Source organism: Eurosta solidaginis, chromosome 3, assembly GCF_040869045.1.
Source record: "Eurosta solidaginis isolate ZX-2024a chromosome 3, ASM4086904v1, whole genome shotgun sequence".
NCBI classification, from domain to species: domain Eukaryota; kingdom Metazoa; phylum Arthropoda; class Insecta; order Diptera; family Tephritidae; genus Eurosta; species Eurosta solidaginis.
The window spans coordinates 172655030-172676583 of NC_090321.1; the positions used below are offsets into that span (position 1 = coordinate 172655030).

At 42.4% G+C, this 21554-nt stretch overlaps 1 protein-coding gene across 9 annotated transcripts in view; it reads left to right on the top strand.

Moving 5' to 3' along the window:
* Positions 1–21554, top strand: part of tn (tripartite motif containing protein thin) — a 194201-nt gene that overhangs the window by 169812 nt on the left and 2835 nt on the right. The gene's annotated exons all lie outside the window — the stretch shown is intronic.

Sequence of the window (21554 nt, forward strand, 5' to 3'; positions counted from 1 at the left end):
GTATTTGAATAACTCGAGTCAGCTAAGCAAACGTTTGGCGGACACTACGCCTTGCAGGGTAGCAAGATCTTTCTGGCTGAAATTGGATGGCAGAAGGTCTGCTGAAATAATTGGGTTCACTAAGGCTCACCCATCAATGGTCATTGGGGTTTTGACAGGGCACTGTCCCATGGGTATCCATGCGGTACGTCTCAATATATTGGAAACTCCATCCTGCTGCAGCTGTATGGAGGACGATGAGGTGGAATCATCAAATAAATTTATGCTCGATTGCCCAGCTTTGCCAGAACTAGGCGAAAGTATTTCGGTCGCGACTCACTTGGATCTCCCGAGAAGCTATTCAAGGTTGAGATCGGGATCATTCGGAACTTTATCGTTGCTACCCAACGATTCTCCAAGTAGTAGTTATATCTACGTCACCGTTATTTTAGTTTATTATATGTGGTATCACAACGGACCTTCATGTTGTCCAAGTGAGCTTCCCCTATCAGGGAAGCTACCACCCAACCTAACCTAACCTGTATTTGAATAAATGTTAGGAATTTTATTTATCGTAATTTATTCGTACTAGTAAGTGTAAGTCCTTCCCCGAATATTGAAGTGTTTATGTTGATGGCGTCCGTGGTGGGATGCATAGACAATCCACCAAAAGGTCATTCCATTAGCTATACAATACCAGTTTTGTTCCTTTATTTACTAAATCTTTTGTCAAGGCTCTTTATTCCACCTATTTCTATGATGCAGGTTCTTATTCTCGTATATTTTCAACAACCACATTCACGTTCAATTGTGGAACAGTGCGCCATGGCGTATGCTGAACATTTTGTTCGAAGCCGTGCATAGCACTGTGTGACACCAAAAAAGTATGCGGGGAGCGATACCATAAAGGTACCAAGGGACTTTTCCATGAAAATTAGACATAAATATTTCTGATTGTAACGGTTAGAAAATTTATTTAATGTGTCAACATTTGGAACTTATGTTATGGGTTTGTCATGGTGAATTCAAATGGGTTACGGATTTTTCGGCCTGCAATCACTTGCAGTTCTAATCAGTGTTTAAAAATCTGCAGTTGGATTAGTAAAAGTCAACCAAATTTCGATTTTGATAGACTTTACTGTTCGTCGACTTATTAACACGAACACCTGCTTGTATTTGCGCTTTTGAGAAAAAACAGTCAGTTCTAGCACAAACAAAAAACGAAAAGCGAAAGAAATGAAATCCCGTAAGCAGTCGCGTCTTCGTATATTAAATTATTGATATTACTGTGACTTTTCTCAGTGCCCGCAGTCACTGTAAAATCAATGGTGTTGATTTTAACATTCGCAAAAAGCATCAGTCGTCAAATATGAAAATCGACGCCTTTTGAAAACTGATAGCAACTGATATTTTGCGTTTGTCATGATTGTTGTTTACTAAGACGAGGCGATACAGCGTTGTACGTAATACGCTGTACATATGAACATACATGCATTTCCATTTCAAGTATACTAAAAAAAACAGAATATATGAGATATTTCTGCATACATACGTACATGTGTGTATATTTTATTTTGAAATATTTTAAATTTAAATTCATGTAATGGTTTTTAATTAAAATATAAATAAATAAATAATAAAGAATAACGATATATAAAAATCCTCATGGTCAAAAAGGGGTAAATTTTCTATGAGTGTGTCAAGAAAACTTGGGTTGAATTTTATTAATAAAATATCTTCCAGTGTCTCTTCATTGAGTTGATTACTGTAGTCAGTAAGCACAGCCTCAGTGTTGAAAATGCTCATTCAATGGTGACCTGGAACAAATGAAAATATTTACAGCTTTCATCAATATTTATGGTTATATGGTGTGAGGACCAAATAAAACCTTATTAATTTGGCCCACACAAAACGACCCCACACCATATGGATCATAACCATCAACACAACACTAACACAACAGGCGGTCACAAAAGGCCCTAGCAACACGACCAACCAACAAGTCTCAGCTAAACAACGAGCGGTCGCAACACTTAACAGCAAAACGGCCAACCAACAAGCCTCAGCAAGACGGTGACCATGGCAACGCAACCATCTGAGCTAGCAACACCAAACATAACAGCCATAAAATGAGCGACACAGCAGCACAGCAGTCAGTCAGCACGGAGCTGTGGTCGTGATCGGAGCTACCAGTGAAACGCACCTCGAATGTGTCGGTTCTACCACCAAGAGAGATCGTTTCATAGGAGTGATTCGTGGCTTCAAGTTGTGAATGTGTCGGTTATACCACTAAACACCGCTTGAGACTTCGTTCACACCCGCGTAGGCAAAGCCCCTGCCACAGTAACGCGCACCCACGAACAGGTGACGTCCGTTCGCCTGCGTCGAAGCGGACCGCTCCGCGACAGTAATAAACCGCACCGCAGCGACGCGACTGCCATAATGCCACCGATACGCCAGTAAGACGCCGACGCAAGGCGCGACGGCGATCGCAGCCGAAAGAGACGTCGACGCTAGGCGCGACAGAGCACCGCAGTAGAGCAAGGCGCCGACGAAAGGCGCGACAGAGCATCGCCTCAGCGACACATGAAGACGCCGGCATAAGGCGTGGTAGAGCAAAGCCCCACAATACAAGCACACGCCGACGTAAGGCGCGCAGAGAGAGATGCCGCCATAAGGCGCGACAGGGCACAGACGCCACATACTAACGGGATCCGTCTAACGGAATACGGCCGGACCGTTAAGGCCCGCCACCACAGTCGAGGATACCGCAAGATAGTCTAAGTGAATTTGCAAGTGAAGAATACAAACACGTTTCTTTTACATTATAGTATTTAAGCAATGAATCAATAAAGTGAAGTATTGCATTAAAATGATTTGCAAGGTGCCCCTAAATATAAATTTATTGTAAACGAACCCCAGACACGGCGAGTATACCCCAGAAATTATTAAGGAAGCAACGGGGCTGCGGAAAAGCTTTGATACAATTGGCGCCCGAGCAGGAACCTTGCAAATCGCATAAAGTCAGAAGGAAAATTCCTGCCTAAAGATATAGCCACAAGATGGCCGACCAGGTCGACACCACGTGGTTGCAAAACATCGCGAAGGAACAGCTGGTGTGCATCGCACAGGAACTGGGTATCGAATACACAGGCACAAGCATTAGCTGCTAAGGCACCAAACGACTTAGAAATATGTAATAAATTCCTATCGGTAGGGACAAGATACAAGGATACCGAGAAAGCAGATGAGGGAGGAGGTGAGCCGAAGACGACAATCCCTCCGGCCGCAGACGGAACCATGACGGGGGGTCAATCACAGCAGACCCCACTGGAATTTCCTCCACGGAATACGCAACCCGCGCAACCAACATACTTACCATCGGGAATAGCAGCACCAGCCATCAATTATACGTCTCAGGTAACTCAAACACCGACCGTAGTATTCGCACCCATCATCGACAAAGTGCGGTAAAGTACACCGGTGGACGGGACCCGTTAGCGTTCATCGACCGGCTAGAGGAGTTAGCCGAAGTGTACGCGCTCAACGTGGATCTCCTACCAAAAACCATGCCGGAGCTACTAGGGGGCACCAGGCTATAATGGTGTCGCAATAACAATGCGCACTAGGAAAGGTGGACAATTTTCAAACAGAATTTTTTACGTTTCTTCCTACCAGTCAGGTATTTAGAGCGTCTCGAGGACGACGTACGCCAACGAAGGCAGTATAACAGGGAGAAGTACAAGGATTACGTGCTAGCGATACAGAGCTTGAGGAGACACACAGGGTACACCAGAGAACAGCGGCTGGAACGATTCTTCCGTAATAGCCACCCCGATTACCTACTTTATATCCATCGGAGGGATTTCACCAATCCCGCAGAACTCTTAACCTTTGCCGAGGAATACGAGAGCAAACACGAGGGCTATCGAGGACCATCAGACGGACATCGCCGCGAAGTTACGCGACACGTCGTAGGTGACACGACTTTGGTTCCATCACCGCAACCTGTACCCCGACCACCACCACAACCACCGAACATACGGCACCACTCGCCTCCGGGCAATCAGTGATTCACCCCAACAACGTATGCAGGAGGTGCGGTGAACAAGGACACTATGCCAATAGATGCCGAAACCCACGAACAATTTGTTGCCGGGAGTGTGGCCGCAGTGATATACGCACAATCGAATGCTGCCGTCGACGTAAGGGAAACGCCAGAGGGCTTCACGAAGAACAAGGCGCGGTGAGCCCAAGGAACCCAGCGCCGAATTGGCAGTAACAACGTACCAAGAGCATGGCCGCCTCTACGCCGTAGCCAGGCTCGGCGCGGAAGCAGCCGAGGCGGTGATCGATAGAGGGGCTTCGGGAAGTTTCGTTTCGAGCAGCCTTGCAGAACATGTGATAGACTCTGGGAGCGGAGAAATGGTGAGAGTGGCCATCAAAATAACGATGGAAAACGGGACTAGCACCACAATCTTCGATGCCATAAGGACTGAGGTACACCTCGGAGAAGCGCCACACCACACAGTTTTACATGTCATTCCCGGAGCAATCGACGACATCATACTAGGCCTAGATACCCTAGGGAGCATGGGAGTCACCATATTCTGCGGAGCAGGTCACCTCGCGCTACAGCATACATTGCCACCAGCCGAGCCGACACAGATCACGGAGGAGGTAACGCCACCAGGCGAGGACAACAATAACATAGATGATAAGATCAACAGGATCATCGGTGCCTACGATGAGGACGAGGCGGAACGAGTGCGCTGTTTTCTAGCAAACGAACTCCGAAAGTTCGGGAGTATGAGTGGGGTGACGACAATAGCCGAGCACAAGATTACCCTGATGGACAACCGCCCTATCAAGCAACGTTACTTCCCACTCAACCCAGCTATGCAGACCATCATCAACAACGAAATTAAGGAATTACTTCAGAAAGGATGCATCGAGCCATCCTGTAGCCCACACAATGCACCAATCGTACTAGCAAAAAAGAAGAACGGGAAGTGGGGGTTATGCGTGGATTATCGGCAGCTCAACGCCCGATCCGTACCCGACGCGTACCCCTTACCCAGAATACAACATATATTGGACAAGCTACGATGAGCGAAGTACATCAGCAGCTTGGATTTTAAAAATGGCTACTGGCAAATACCACTGGAGCCCCACAGTCGTCCCTACACAGCTTTCATGGTACCGGGACGCGGGTTATTCCAGTGGCGCGTTATGCCGTTCGGCCTACACTCCGCACCTGCAACGTTTGAAAGAGCGCTAGATTAGCAGGAAACTCAACAAGGCGGAAATCAACTACTCGCCCAACGAGAAGGAATGCCTCGCGATCGTCTGGGGAATACGCAAGATGAGGCCATACTTGGGAGGGTATCGATTCAAGGTAATCAAGGACCATATTTCCCTAAAGTGGCTAAACTCCATTGAAAACCCCTCCGGCCGTATAGCACGATGAGCCTTGGAACTTCAGCAGTACACTTTCCACATCGAGTACAGGAAAGAAAAGCTGAACTTGGTAGCGGGCGCACTATCACGACAGCCACTGGAGACCCTACGACTGGCAACAACAACAGAGCGACCATGCAAGTGGTGGCACAAGCACGTGAACGAAGTGCACAGTAACCCAGAGAAATATGCTGACTACATAATACAAGATGGACAACTGTACCGCCATATTCCCTGCCGGTCACACAATGACGAAGCGGTCTCTTTGAAATTTTGATGCCCACACCACTGCGACAACGAGTATTAGAAAAAAAACAACGATATCCTAAGCGTTGGACACATGGGCATCCGCCGGACGGTAGCGCAGATTGCCAACCGATACTACTGGCCCGGCTTGCTTAGGGACATCAGTCAATACGTACGACAGTGCGGGTCTTGCCTGAAGTACAAGGAAGCACAGCAAATGCCGGCTGAAAGGATTATCGCACAGGTGGGCCAAGAACCATTCGCCACGGCATACGTCGATTTCGTCGGGCCACTCCCACGATCCACACACGGGAACACGATGATATTAGTATTTTTCGACCGCCTCAGCAAATGGGTGGAACTGATCCCCATGAGGCGTGCTACAGCAGAGGGGCTTCGCCGCGCATTCAGAGAACGCAAGATTTGGTGCTCCCAAGAACCTGATATCGGACAACGGCGTCCAGTTCACCAGAACAATGTGACAGCGTTACCTCAAGGAAATGGGGATACGACAACAATTCACGGTGCCCAACACCCCGCAAGAAAACCAAACGGAATGGGCGAACAGAACAGTCAAGAGAATCATAGCACAACTCACCAAATAACAGCACAACAGATGGGATGACCTTCTCCCAGAGATCGAGCTGGCAATCAAAACCAGTGTGACCGCGTCCACAGGATGGACTCCAGCCTTCCTCGTACAGGGGCGGGAACCGCGACTACCAAAGGCATTGTTTGACGAAGACAGCCTTGGGACTGGCACTACTACCACCACGGCTGAAGAGAAATCCGACAAAATGCAAGAGTCAATCAAAATAGTGAGGCAGAATATGGAACGAGCGGCGGCAGACCAAGCACGGCACTGCAATATATGGCGAAGAAACTGGACCCCCGTAGTCGGCGAACTAGTGCTTGTAAAGGAATACCATCTCTCCAAGGGCGGGGAAAATTTCGCGGCAAAATTGGCCCCCCAATATGACGGACCCTACCAAGTCCTAGGGTATGTATCACCAGTGATACTCAAAGTACGAAAAAGCAACGGCGGGAAGGAGAAAACGGTCAACATTGCGGAAATAAAGGCATATCATGCAGCAGAGACCGCCGCAAGAAATTTAAATAAATTCAAAAAAAAAAAAAATATTATTAATTAATATCAAGGATGGGAGGATAAGCAAGCGCCGGTCATTCTATCGCCAACCACTGTGGTAACAACAACGTTTTCTTTTGCTACAAATTTTCTTTACAAATCAACAATTTACCATGAAGAGCTATAACGCTAAACTGACCAATAGCGTCAAGCGTATGCGCCAGCGCTACGAGGAGGAGGAAGAAAAGCGTCCTAGGGTCGTACTGCTGCAAGGAGCTACAGGCGCCGACGTCAACAACATGCGCGCAGCTACACGCGCAAACACCTACGCTGACGTCGCAGGCACTACTACACCATCAAACACTACCTGGGCCGACGCCAATAACATGCGCGCAACTATACGCGCAGTCACGTACGCTGACGTCGCACGGGCTGCTACACCGGCACACACTGCAGGCGCCGACGCCAACACCGCGAACACTGAATCAGCCGCAGCCGCAACTTATGCCGGCACCAGCATCAGACGCCCAGCAGAAACAGCCAAATGGGCAACCGAACTTATAGTACGCACCACGCGCATGACGAAATGGGAGGAAGCCGCGGCCAAGGAACACAATAGGACTAGAACATCACCATTAACAGCCACTCTAAATAGGATAGACGTGGAGGCAGGGCAGTTGCCGGCAGAGATCGAGCTCCCCTCGGGTGAGGACACAGCTCCACTGGAACAACAACAGTCGGCGGTCATCGAGCTCTCCTCGGATGAGGGCACAGCTCCACCGGAGAGGGAAACGTCTAGGACAATATTCCCGGCAGGACCAGGTGGCATACCCCTTTATGCAATTGACCTCAATGCACTCAAAAGATCTCAATTGTTGACTGACACCGTCATTGACGCTTGGGCAAAGGGACTGGAAGAGCAACACAGACAACAAAATACAACTCTCAGCCCGTTCGTGGTCTGGCAGCTGACCCAGAAGAGGAACGTAGGGAAAACTACCGCCGCACACACCGTTGAGTCCGGAACGTCGACCTGTTTGGCAAGAGTGTGATCCACGCGCCCCAGAACGCAGCCAAACACTGGTACATGCTCGGTCTGGCAAATGAAGCAGTTACACAACACGTCACTGATACGGAATGCTGGCAGGAGCGGTATGTATGGGTGGAGGACTCGACGCACAGGGCCAAAGTTCCGCATCCACCGCAGACTTGGGTGGATTTCCTCTGGTGAGAATACATGCAGCGGTACGGGCATGACGGGTTTAAGGCCCAGGAGCTAGTACTCCAGGTGCCACAACAAAATAAAACCTCATTAATTTGGCCCACACAAAACGACCCCACACCATATGGATCACAACCATTAACACGACACTATCAAAACACTAACAAAACAGGCTGTCACAAAAGGCCCTAGCAAACACGACCAACCAACAAGTCTCAGCAACACAATGAGCGGTCGCAACATTTAACAGCAACACGGCCAACCAACAAGCATCAACAAGACGGTGACCATGGCAACGCAACCATCTGAGCTAGCAACACCAAACCCAACAGCCATAAAAGTAGCGACACAGCAGCACAACAGTCAGTCAGCACGGAGCTGTGGTCGTGTCTGGAGCAACCAGTGAAACGCACCTAGAATGTGTCGGATCTACCACCAAGAGAGATCGTTTCATAGGAGTGAGTCGTGGCTTCAAATTATGAATGTGTGGGTTATACCACCAAATACCGCTTGAGACTTCGTTCTCACCCGCGTAGGCAAATACCCTGCCACAGTAACGCGCACCCGCGAAAAGGTGACGTCCGTTCGCCTGCGTCGAAGCGGACCGCTCCGCGACAGTAATAAACCGCACCGCAGCGACGCGACCGCCCTAGCGCCACCAAGACGCCGACGCAGGACGCGACAAAGAATCGCCTCAGCGACACAGGTAGACGCCGGCATAAGGCGTGGCAGATCATCGCCCCGTAATACAAGCAGACGCCGACGTAAGGCGCGACAGAGCACCGCAGCAGAGAGAAACGCCGCCATAAGGCGCGACAGGGCACAGACGCCACATACTAACGGGATCCATCTAACGGAATACGGCCGGAGCGTTAAGGCCCGTCACCACAGTCGAGGATATCGCAAGATAGTCTAAGCGAATTTGCAAGTGAAGAATACAAACACGTTTCTTTTATATTATAGTATTTAAGCAATCAATCAATAAAGTGAAGTATTGCATTAAAACGGTTTTCAAGGTGCCCCTAAAAACAAATTTATTGTAAACGAATCCCGGACACGGCGAGTATACCCCAGCAATTATTAAGGAAGCAACGGGGCTGCGGAAAAGCTTCGTTACAATGGTTATCTAGGCACATACTAGTATTATTTTGTTAATACTAAATAATAGCAAACGAAAATAAAGTTGATCGCTTATTCAACGGTATATACTTATGAAATAAATATGAGTTCGTTCCATATTTTTCAAGATTTAATTTTTTGAATGAATGAATGAATGATAACATAAATTTAATGGTTTAAAACTCTTGCAATATTAGAACAGCTTTATTTGAAATCTTATTGTCTAAAATTTTCAATTTTGGTATGAGCGTCGAGAGGTCTATTAATTTCCAATTGAGCGCTTTGAACTAAATAGTTATACATTAGTTCGTCTTCCTCATCAATATGATTGTCAGCCTGTACGCAAGTAGAAGTTGGTTGTGAGCACAGCGATTCAATTGAGCTGATTTCATAAATTCTATCCCACTGTTGCTCCTCCTGAAATTTTTTATCGTTTTTTGTAAGGGATGAAAAACTATGCAGTAAAACTCAATTAAATCCCAAAACGGTGCAAAGTTTCAACTTCAGAAACATTTTTGATTGAATGAATCTTTATAAGTATATGTGTGGCTGCTAATAAATTCTCTAACATAGAATATATTAATCCCCATCTTGTAGGGCAATCAAGTTGGGGCTTTTTAACTTGGGGTTTTTAACTTTTTAAATTCAAATATTTCACGAAAACCATTTGACGTTTTCATTATATTTTTTGTGAGATTACGGCAATTCCAAAGGGGTTTAACTTCGTCGGAGAATTTGGCAACATCAAGAGCCACTAGCTGTGTTAGAACTTCTAATATTTTAGTGAATGTTGCAATAACTAGCAATTTAGAAATTCCCTTGGAACAACGTGTCATATTTACCTCATATTGTCATAAATTTCCATTCCAAGGTACTTTGCTGCCAACTGGTACATGGACTCACTTCACTTAAAAGTTTCTGCCGCTCCCAAATAGTAGAGGTGAGTGACTAATAATCACAAGTCATGTGAAAACATCGATTGGGTTAGCTTACAATCCCGCCTCATATCATAAAGTTGAGAATTCAATGCAGATGTCTTCTTTTCGGCATACGCAAATCTACCTCTGCTAGAACCCAATTTATCAAATTATTCAAATGTTTTTCATTTATTATAAACTTTGATCGATTAAGACCTTTTCATGATGTTTATTTTTTAATTTTTCCAATTTAACTTTTCTACTGATACAGACACCTCTTCGGCAGACCTTTTGCCAAGCTATACAGCTCTCATCTCAATTTTGGCTCTATTGAAATAACTACAGAAGATATTATGATGGAGTTGGCCTCACTGAAGCTCTCAAATGTAACCGATATTGACAGCCTCTCATTCATCATTTTATATAAATGTCCCACACTCGTCGAACCTCTAAAATCGTTTCTAAAAAATCTCTTGCGTCAGCAGTTTTAATAAATGATTTGAAACTATCGTACATAGTTCTGATCCTGAAATCTGGTAGGAGAAATGATGTCCGGAACTCATATCGAAGCTCTCTACAGTTTTTAAACTCTTCGAGTGCATTGTTAAGAATAAACTGTACTTTGCTACCAAGTCATTTATTTCACATGATTTGTGCCTGAGCGGTCAACTGCCTCGAATTTAGCAGTGTTCATAGACTACCGCAATATTGCTTTAACGGTTAGACTGCAGGTTGACTGAGTGTGCACACATGTGTCGAAAGCCTTTGATAAAGCTTGTAATAGAGTTTTACTATCAAAACTTGCATCCGTGGCCTTCCATTTCAGCTTTACGTTTTGGCTAAAATCTTATCTTTCTCATAGGCGTTGCTTCGTAACCATCGATAGTGTGTTCTCTGAGCCTTTTATTGCTTCATCTGAAGTCCAACAAGAGAGCGTTTGAAGCCTTCTACTATTTGTTCTGTTCATCAATGATATTAGTAGCTGCTTTTCATGGAGATGGCTTTAAAATATTGGCCATATTCAAAGATGCGTCCAATGAAATTAAACTTCAACTCGTTATGGGCGCAGTTCTTTCGTGGTATCTAAATGTTATCTACGTTCACGCCTCTCCTTAAACATGAATAAATAGTTCTAGATGACAATTGCCAAAATTTTAAATATTGAAAGCACGTTCTACATTATTTCTGGTACTTTACATAATGTTGTTGAAGTAAAAGGCCTATGAGTTTTTTTTTGAAACGAAACTGTATTTCAACAATCATGCTGACTTCATTATTGGTAGGGTTGAACTGGCCGTTCCGGTAGGACCTTACATAGACTGAATGAGACCGTAGTGTTACTCGAAGTTTGCTTAACGACTAAATTGAAAAACCCCATCACAAATATCGTCGTAACGGCACTAAGCTTTCGTTGTAGATTCTGAAACGTTGTACATTGCTCTTGTTCGTTCCCATCTTCAATACACGGTTTTTATCTGGAGGCCGTGTAACCAACTTTTGATAAAAATAATTGATTTTATATAGAAGGTGTTCCGAAAATTTGCCTTACGCATCCTGAAATTCAACAGTCCCACTCCATCGTATGCTTATCTCCTCATGCAAATTGACTAACTTGTCAATTACGTTTATGATAAATGAAATTCAAGGTGTCGTAGATTGTCCTTATCTTCTGGAGAGGAATACATTCACCGTTCAAGACGAAATCTTCATGATTCAAGGGATTGTGTAACGCAACCCTTTCAAGGCTAGTATAGCTTCTCCAGCGCAATTGTCAATCTCACCTACCCGGGGCGAATCCTGTTTCTGTAGAAGAGAAAGCTCACAAGTTCCTTATGGTCATACTAAATTGTGCCCGAGATGGTCGGGCTAGGAACTTAATGGTGCTTGTGACCGGAACGTACCGGATCTATATCCGGCAAAGGACCATCAATATCGATAACACTCCCCAAGACTTTCGGGGAGTGTCCTTATTGCTGCAACACAACAACAACAACAACAGGCGAAACTACTTAATGCAATAAGAACCATAATTCCATAGAATATCGAAATTTCGTGAAAGTGCGTCGAGGAGGAACCGCTGCATTAAATGTACAAAAAAAAACGCTCTTTAGATATTATTTTTTGGAAAAGGTCGGAAACTAATTCATTTCCTGGAAAGAAAATTGTATTGAATATCAACTTGCCAAAGAGGCACCATAAAATAGATTTTTTAAAATAGGCTTGCCCTTGGTCTACATTTCGGAAAGAAAAGTTTCTCAAATAATAAGCCAGCCAAGAAGGTACCCCTGCACAATTAAATATTTTTTGTTGGAAGAGGTCGGCGAACACGGACCACATTGTAAATATTGTAACGAATTTACTCGCAAATCCTTTTATTTGCAACCCTCTGCTAAGTTCGTATCGCTAAACTGTTGAATAAATAACTCCAATATTGAATAATTGAAAAATGGCCTTTATTACAGTACTTCACAATAACACTTATACTTTGCAACGAATAGCAAGCTTAAAAACCAAACTGATTGATAGCTCAAATGAAATTCTACTATTCAAAATAATTCTGCTATAGCTCGCTAGATAGCGCTTAATCGAAATCTCAAATCAAACTGAATTACTTCTTACTCGCCTGTCCCGCTTTTATAGTTTACGCTGCATACTTCTAGGCTTTTCGATTTCCAGAACTTACTAGTTAGTTTCGGCTACAAAATCGCCAGCCACAACTACGTGCACAAATTATTGCCCTCTCTTGTGACAACTCAGATAAGATATATGCTTGTGTTTGTGCATTGCCGCTCCGCTGCTCGTATATGTACATATGTGTAGACGCAATTATTTATTCGTTTATGTAGATACATAATGATTGAATTATTGATGTGAATGTTTGTAGTTTACATTCTCTCGAGTCCACATATGCGTATAAGTAAATGCATCTGTGTGTGACATCTCTTGCGGCTGCCTTATATATGTGTATACATGATTTGATTATTGACGTAAATACTGCTTGGCATGGCCTTAGCATCGCCTTAGTGATGGTATAGCTTAGTGATGCTAATATTCGTCACACTGCTCTCCACCTAAGTCTGATCGTCCCGATCAGACAAATCTCTCGATCTAAACGCTGCTAATCTCTCCAAATGAACCACTTTCGTTTTGGTTCGTGGTTTGGTAGTGGTTTGTATGCGGTATACTACATCGTTGATCCGTTTTACAACTTTGTATGGGCCTTCCCAGTTACACTGCAATTTCGGGGACAAACCTTTTTTTCGTTGTGGGTTGTATAGCAGCACCAAATCTCCTTCCTGAAACCCTTCCGAATTAATTTCTTTATCGTACCTCGCTTTCATCTTGTCACTCATAATCTTTGCTCGTTGTCTTACCAGATCGTGTATCTCTCTCAGCTCCTCTTCCAAGACACCAGTGGATTTCTTGACATTCCTCTCCGCATCGGCATCTATCCCATACTCCAAATCAGCTGGCAGTCGAAGGTCATTGCCAAAAATTACCTTTGCGGGAGTTTGGCCCGTTGTGTCATGTACTGCCGATCGGTAGGCCATCAAGAATAATGATATGTGTGTATCCCAGTCCTTATGGTACTTGTCTACTACTTTTCTTAAATGCTCCTCCAATGTTCTATTGAAACGTTCCACCATACCATCGGACTGAGGATGCAATGCAGTTGTCCGTGTTTTTCGAATGCCCAACTTCTTGCACATTTCTTGGAACACAGCTGATTCAAAATTCCTGCCTTGGTCAGAATGTAACTCCATTGGTACACCATACCTTGCAACCCATTCGTTTTTAACCACTTCTGCTACTGTTTCTGCTTCTTGGTTTGGGATTGGGTATACCTCTGGCCATTTACTGAAATAATCCATAACCACCAGTACGTATTTGTTTCCGCGGTTGCTAGTAGGAAATGGACCTGCGACATCCATGGCGATCCTTTCAAATGATGCACCTGAAATATACTGCTTCATTTGGCCATGACTTCGGGTTTTGGGCCCTTTCGCTCTGTTGCATACCTCGCAATTGGCAATCCACTCGGTGGCCGACTGACGGCAACCAACCCAGTAGAATCTCTGCTTAATTTGCTCGAGTGTCTTCGTGATTCCAAGATGATCTCCACTTGGACCATTGTGCAGCTCGCTGAGCACGTCAGGAATCCTCTTTCTGGGAACAACTATCAGTTTCTTCTTGCATTGACCATCCTCACTCTCCCATACTCGATGCAAGCAACCGGATATCAATTCTAAACTATTCCACTGTGCCCAATATGACTTCGCAATGGGACTCTCTGCTGACATCTCCTCTCTGCTTGGTCTTTCGTTTCGTCGAGCCCTTGCATAACATGTGACAGATCTGTATCTTCTAGCTGACACTTTCTTAGTCGTTCCTTGTCCCATTCATCCGTACACGTTATAGTCATTAGCCGGACATCTATAATATCTTCTTTAGCCTCGGCCTTTGAACAGTGATTGCATTCCAAACTACATGGCCTTCGTGACATAGCATCGGCATTTCCATGGGTACTACCTTTTCGATGTTCAATGGAAAAGTCATAGCTTTGTAGTCGCTCGATCCACCGTGCCAATTGTCCTTCCGGATTGCGGAACTGCAGAAGCCATTTCAACGCTGCGTGATCTTTCCTGACACGGAATCGCTGGCCGTAGAGGTATTTGTGAAAATGATTAATGCACTCTACCAATGCCAACAGCTCTCTCCGCGTAACACAGTAGTTCTCTCTGGTTTTCCAATCGAACGGCTGTAATATGCAACTACCTTCTCCTGTCCATCGACAAGTTGTGATAAAACGCCTCCTATAGCATATCCACTCGCATCTGTATCTAGAATAAATGTTGCTCCTGGAATCGGATATGCTAACATTGGGGCAGTGCACAAACGCTCCTTCAATGTTTGGAAAGCCAATTCTTGCTCCTTCTTCTATTCAAAAGCTTTGTTTTTTCTTGTAAGCTCATGGAGGCTATGGGCTACGCTGGAAAAATTTGGTACAAATCGGCGGTAATATGTGCACAGCCCAAGGAAACTTCTCAATTCATGTAGGTTCTGTGGTCTTGGCCAATCCTCTACAGCCTCTATTTTTTCGTTCGCAGTGCAGATGCCCTCTGTCGTTACCTTGTGACCCAAATAATTGACTTCCTTTTTAAACAGCGCACACTTTTTGGGACTTAACTTCAGACCGGCGTCAGCTATTCTCTGGAAAACTTCCTCCAAGTTTTTAAGATGTTCATTAAAGTTCTTGCCCAATACGATGATGTCGTCCAGGTACACCAAGCATGTTTTCCAATGTAGTCCTTTCAGTACCTGGTCCATGAGTCTCTCAAAAGTAGCTGGTGCATTACAAAGTCCAAAATGCATAACTGTAAATTGCCACAGATCATCACCGACACTGAAGGCTGTTTTCTCTTTACCTTCCTCCTTCACCTCAACTTGCCAATAGCCGCTTTTCAAGTCCAGTGTGTAAAACCATTTCGTACCAGATAGCGAGTTCAGAGTGTCGTCAATGCTTGGCAATGGGTAGCTATCCTTTTTCGTAACGTCATTCAACTTCCAGTAGTCCACGCAAAACCTCATTTTTCCATCCTTCTTCTTTACAAGTACTACCGGTGAGCTCCATGGACTAGCTGATGGTTCGATGATGCCGCTGTCGCTCATTTCTTGTATGATTTGACTCACCACTTCCCGCTTCGCCAGTGGAACACTACGTGGAGCTTGACGTATCGGCCTCGCATCTCCAGTGTCAATTTGATGTTTCACAACATTGGTGCGGCCTGGTTTGGAACCATCCTGGTCAAATATGTTTGCGTACTTTAGGAGCAGTTGCTTTGCCTTACTCTGATAATCTTCCTCTAGCCCCTCCGTCCGTTCCGTGATGTCATTTGAAAGATCAGTGTTACTAGATGAAACGTGTTCCTGGAGCTGTTCACAGTTAATAATTACTTCAGCCTCTTGGCATCTTCCCAAAATAGCTCCTTTGGTCAGTTTGAGTGGTGACTTGAACTCATTGAGTACTCTTACCGGAATACGTCCATCTTGTTTTGTCATAGCCAGGGTTTTTCCTACAAGTACGTTCGGTGCTGATTTGTTTGCTGCTTCGACAACCCTCAATTTGTTTGTCCCACAATCTCCATCAACCTTTGCCCAGATGACTGCTTCGGATTTTGGGGGTATTTGCTGACTCTCTTCCACCAGTACTCGTTTACTGCTATAGCCTCTCTCATAGCCGAAATTAAGTGGTACATCCATGTTCTTATATCGCATCGTCTTGCTTTGCATGTCGATCTTGATGCCTTGGTTGATTAAGAAGTCCACTCCAATTATGATTTCATCAACAATTTCTGCCACTATAAAATTGTGTACTACCGTGACGTTCCCAATTGCGACTTCACATTCTACTTCTCCAATTACCTGGGTGTCCTCTCCCGTAGCTGTACGTAATCTTGCTCCAAGCAATGGTCTTATCTTTTTGTTGACTAAATCCGCTCGAATGATGGAATGAGATGCACCCGTATCTACAGTCAGTAAACGTTCCTTTCCGTCCACATGTCCTCCAACAGTAAGATTGCTCGATCTTCTTCCAATCTGCGAGATAGAGTTTATAGGGCATTAAATTGCGGGAGCCAGCTGTCGCCCCTTGCGGCTGACTCGATTTAGTTTAACGATTGAGTGGTCTTGGAGATTTGCTCATCACCTTCTGCTCTGCGTTTACGACCACCCACATTGTTGGAGCTATTGGGACCGCTGCTGCAATGTCGTGCAATATGACCTGGGTTGCCGCACTTGAAACATTTAATAACTCCGGCATTTTTCTGTTGTGATCCCTTCAGTGCTTCCAAAATTGTGTCTACCCAATCTGGTCTTTCCACTTCCACACGATGAGCTTTGTATGCTGGTTTACTCAATAGTGAGGCTGTTTCTTGAGTCAATGCATGTGATACCGTTTCAGCAAATGTCAGCTTTGGGTTTGCGTATGTAGCTCGCTTCGTTTCCACGTCCCGTATGCCATTTATGAAACTCTGGATTTTTACCCTTTCAGTGTATTCCACGGGTGCGTCCGCATTTGCCAGATGAGCCAATCTTTCAATATCTGAAGCAAACTCCTGTAATGTCTCATTTGCTTTTTGGTAGCGGTTTTGCAACTCAATTTGGAATATCTCTTTTCTATGCTCGCTTCCATAACGTCGTTCTACAGCAGCCATCAATGCTTCATAATTGTTCCGCTCTCCTTCGGGAATCGTCTGTAGGATTTCCGCTGCTGGCCCCTTCAATGCCACGAACAGTGCAGCAACTTTATCTTCCGCATTCCAGTTGTTCACTGCTGCGGTCTTCTCAAACTGTAGCTTGAAGACCTGGAAAGGAACAGAACCGTCAAATGATGGTGTTTTTACCTTTGGATTGCTTGCTGAAACAACTGGGCGGTTTAGTTGTAACTGCTCCATACGACCTTTTAACACTTCTATTTCGGCATCAATTTTGTCCTCGAGTTGTAAAATTTTTGCATCCTGCTCTTCCAGTTTCACAAAGAGCTGCGATGATACCTGTTCCGAAATTTGTGCCGACATTTCAGATATACGTGCCTCTAGCGCTTCCAGTTGAGATGCCAAATATGTCTTCTGTTCTTCTGTTCTGTGATTTTATACGGGTTTCCTGCGATTCCAGTTGGGATACCATATACGTCTTCTGTTCTTCAAGTTGTGAAGAAATTTGTGTTTCCTGTGCTTCAATCTTCGATGTTATCCGTGTCTCTTGGGATTCCATCTGTGATGACATATACGTTTTCTGTTCTTCTAGTTGAGATGCCAGTTGAGATATTATATCTGTCTTTTGCGATTCCAGTTGAGAAGCCACTGTCGATGTTTGAGCAGATATTGCAGCCAAAATCATGTTCAAGTCTGTGTTCGCCATTGTCTGCGGTGTTTCTTCCATTTTTGTTATTTCCTCGCCATCAAGATGAAAGTCATACTCTTCCACATCAATTCCTTCTGCTTCCATTGCCTCTCGTAGCCGTGCCTGAAGTTCAAGTTTAACGCCGCTTGTATTCAATCCACGGCTCCCCAACTCCTTCTTTAGTTGCTGGATCTTCAATTCACTGAACTTTGCCATGTCCTTGTTGTCCTCTGGAATTTATTCTACAATTCCTCTTCTGACACCAATTGTAACGAATTTACTTGCAAATCCTTTTATTTGCAACCCTCTGCTAAGTTCGTATCGCTAAACTGTTGAATAAATAACTCCAATATTGAATAATTGAAAAATGGCCTTTATTACAGTACTTCACAATAACACTTTGTAGGGTTATCTACTTTGTAAAATATACTTTAATTTTGTAAATTATTTTTTATGTTATAATACTTTTAATCCTATTTCAAAATTAAAATGTTCTAGTTAGTTATTTTTAAAATTTTTTAAAAGTGAAAATAATAAATAATACATAGGATAAATTTATTTAAATATATAGTTTAACACTATATATTTATGGCGATCCTACAATCGAACCAAAGGAATTGTATAAAAACTTTGTCGTGTTATTTATTAACGAATTTTCCTTAAAACAACATACGAGGAATTCATTCAACAAAATGAAGATCGCGATGGTGTGCACCTGAATTGTAATGTGTGGCCATAGAGTCGAATCGATGCGGGACGCTTGGTTGTGCCAATAACACCGCATATACAATATTCGATGATGTAACACATATATGTATATGACTCGCTTGCGTTCAAATCAATTAATCAACTTTTTTGGAATACTTATTTGTTTCACGTGTGCTTATTGTGCTTTATTGCTCACAACTACTGAAATCGCTAACTAATCGCTGTTACAATTTTATCTCCTAATGTATGGACAACGATATTATCACGTTATATTTGGATTTTGCATTCAATCTCAATATCAATTTATGATTTTAACTCCAACATCTACCTGCCCTCAACATTTGGTGAGCTATTTTGTTCAAAATATTCTTTTTTAATAAATTTCGTTTTTAAATCTTTCGTTGAACCAATTTATAAACAAAATATTCAATATATATTTTAATACAAATTATTGATAAAATTGTTAAATATATACAAAAATGTAATTAATTTTTCTAAATTATAGTTTCGTTAAGTACATTTTAATTATGTACACTCCTTCTCCAGTTTATTTTCAAAAATATTTATACACAATCATTATCATTTTACAACAACGACATAAAAACTCCACAGTACAATTAGATTCATATATAAATAATAACCTCATTTTCATTCGAAAATTACACAAAACACTACAAAACAAAACTAACTTTGATTTTCAAAATAAAATAAAAAAAAATGTTTACAATTTTAAAAAATCTCTAAAGTTTTCTTAAAATAATTTTACCGACATATTTTGCATATATCAATTATTTCATATTGAAATTAAAATCATATAAAAACTCAATATTAAACTCATTAGCAATTTCATATCACCCTCAAATGAATTAATGAATCAACTTTTCATTCCTTATCAACAACTTGGACATATATTATGCAGAGTACAATTATATATTGAACATATATTCTGCATAATACAAGTTTTTAATTTTTGAGTAATTGTCCACACAGAGTTGCCATCTACTATCATTCAACCTCATTCTAGGTTCTTCAAACATATCATTATAATTCACAATATTTAACAAACAGCTTTTAAATTATTTTTAACCTCAACAACATAGCAATAACACACCCAAACATTAATATACATAAAATATTAATACAATAAGTAAACAATAGTAACAAATAAAAATAAACTATCAAGTACATCGAATCGTCAACAGATTGAGTACTTATATCAATACCAACACAAACTTATAACACAGTTAACACAAAAATACATTTCTCAAAATTCTGACAATTTAAAAAAAGAAATACCATATATCTACAACACAAAATTTAAACATTTTTCAAACTACAACACAAAACTCTTACAATAATCAATGTACACTGTAAATTAACATTAAAAGAATACATTTTTCGTTTCACTGGAGGGGGAGTATATGTAGGGTTATCTACTTTGTAAAATATACTTTAATTTTGTAAATTATTTTTTATGTTATAATACTTTTAATCTTATTTCAAAATGAAAATGTTCTAGTTAGTTATTTTTAAAATTTTTTAAAAGTGAAAATAATAAATAATACATAGGATAAATTTATTTAAATATATAGTTTAACACTATACACTTATACTGTTTTCACACAGACGACTTATTGAATAATAAAGGCAGTTTTCTACATTAAGACGCTTATTGAGCTCAATCTTCCCTACAAAATTCGAATCTATTATTATTTCATTAGTAGCTAATCGAATGCCTAATGAAGTCAAAAGCACAATGCAACTCTGTTGGCAGCGTTCCGCTTCCGTTTCCGCTTCTTAGTTTTCAAAGCAAATGTCATTGTCTGCATGGCGCAACGATACAAGGCGGCCGCATAGAACAGCTGATTATAACCTTTTTTATTTGATTTGATACATCAACTACCGGCGCAGTACGATTTTGATATTTGTCCATCGAATTTACAAGTACATGGAATTTTTTTTGTTTGTAGGTATGTCACCATGCTCCCACCTTGTATCGTTCCGCCATGATTGTCTGTCTCATCCTTCATACTAATCGAGCAGTTACTTCTGTGTGAAAGCAAAAAATTTACGATTTCATTAGCAGGTGAAATGAGATCATTAAGTTTCTGTGTGAAAACAGTATTATACTTTGCAACGAATAGCAAGCTTAATAACCAAACTGATTGGTAGCTCAAATGAAACTCTACTATTCAAAATAATTCTGCTATAGCTCGCTAGATAGCGCTTAATCGAAATCTCAAATCAAACTGAATTACTTCTTACTCGCCTGCCCCGCTTTTATAGTTTACGCTGCATACTTCTAGGCTCTTCGATTTCCAGAACTTACTAGTTGGTTTCGGCTACAAAATCGCCAGCCACAACTACGTGCACAAATTATTGCCCTCTCTTGTGACAACTCAGATAAGATATATGCTTGTGTTTGTGCATTGCCGATCCGCTGCTCGTATACGTACATATGTGTAGACGCAATTATTTATTCGTTTATGTAGATACATAATGATTGAATTATTGATGTGAATGTTTGTAGTTTACAGTCTCTCGAGTCCACATAGGCGTATAAGTAAATGCATCCGTGTGTGACATCTCTTTTGGCTGCCTTATATATGTGTATACATGATTTGATTATTGACGTAAATACTGCTTGGCATGGCCTTAGCATTGCCTTAGTGATGGTATAGCTTAGTGATGCTAATATCCGTGAAAATATTAAACCTCCTCAAATCCCCTTGAATACACACACAAAACTTCACCCAAATTGGCCAAGTCGTTTGGATAAGTTCAGTCCTAATATAAGTATTGTAACGATTTTACTGCAATTCCGCTTATTTGCAATCTTCTACTAAGTTTCGAATCACTAAACTGTTGAATAAATAACTCCACTTTTTAATAATGCAAAATTGCCTTTATTAAA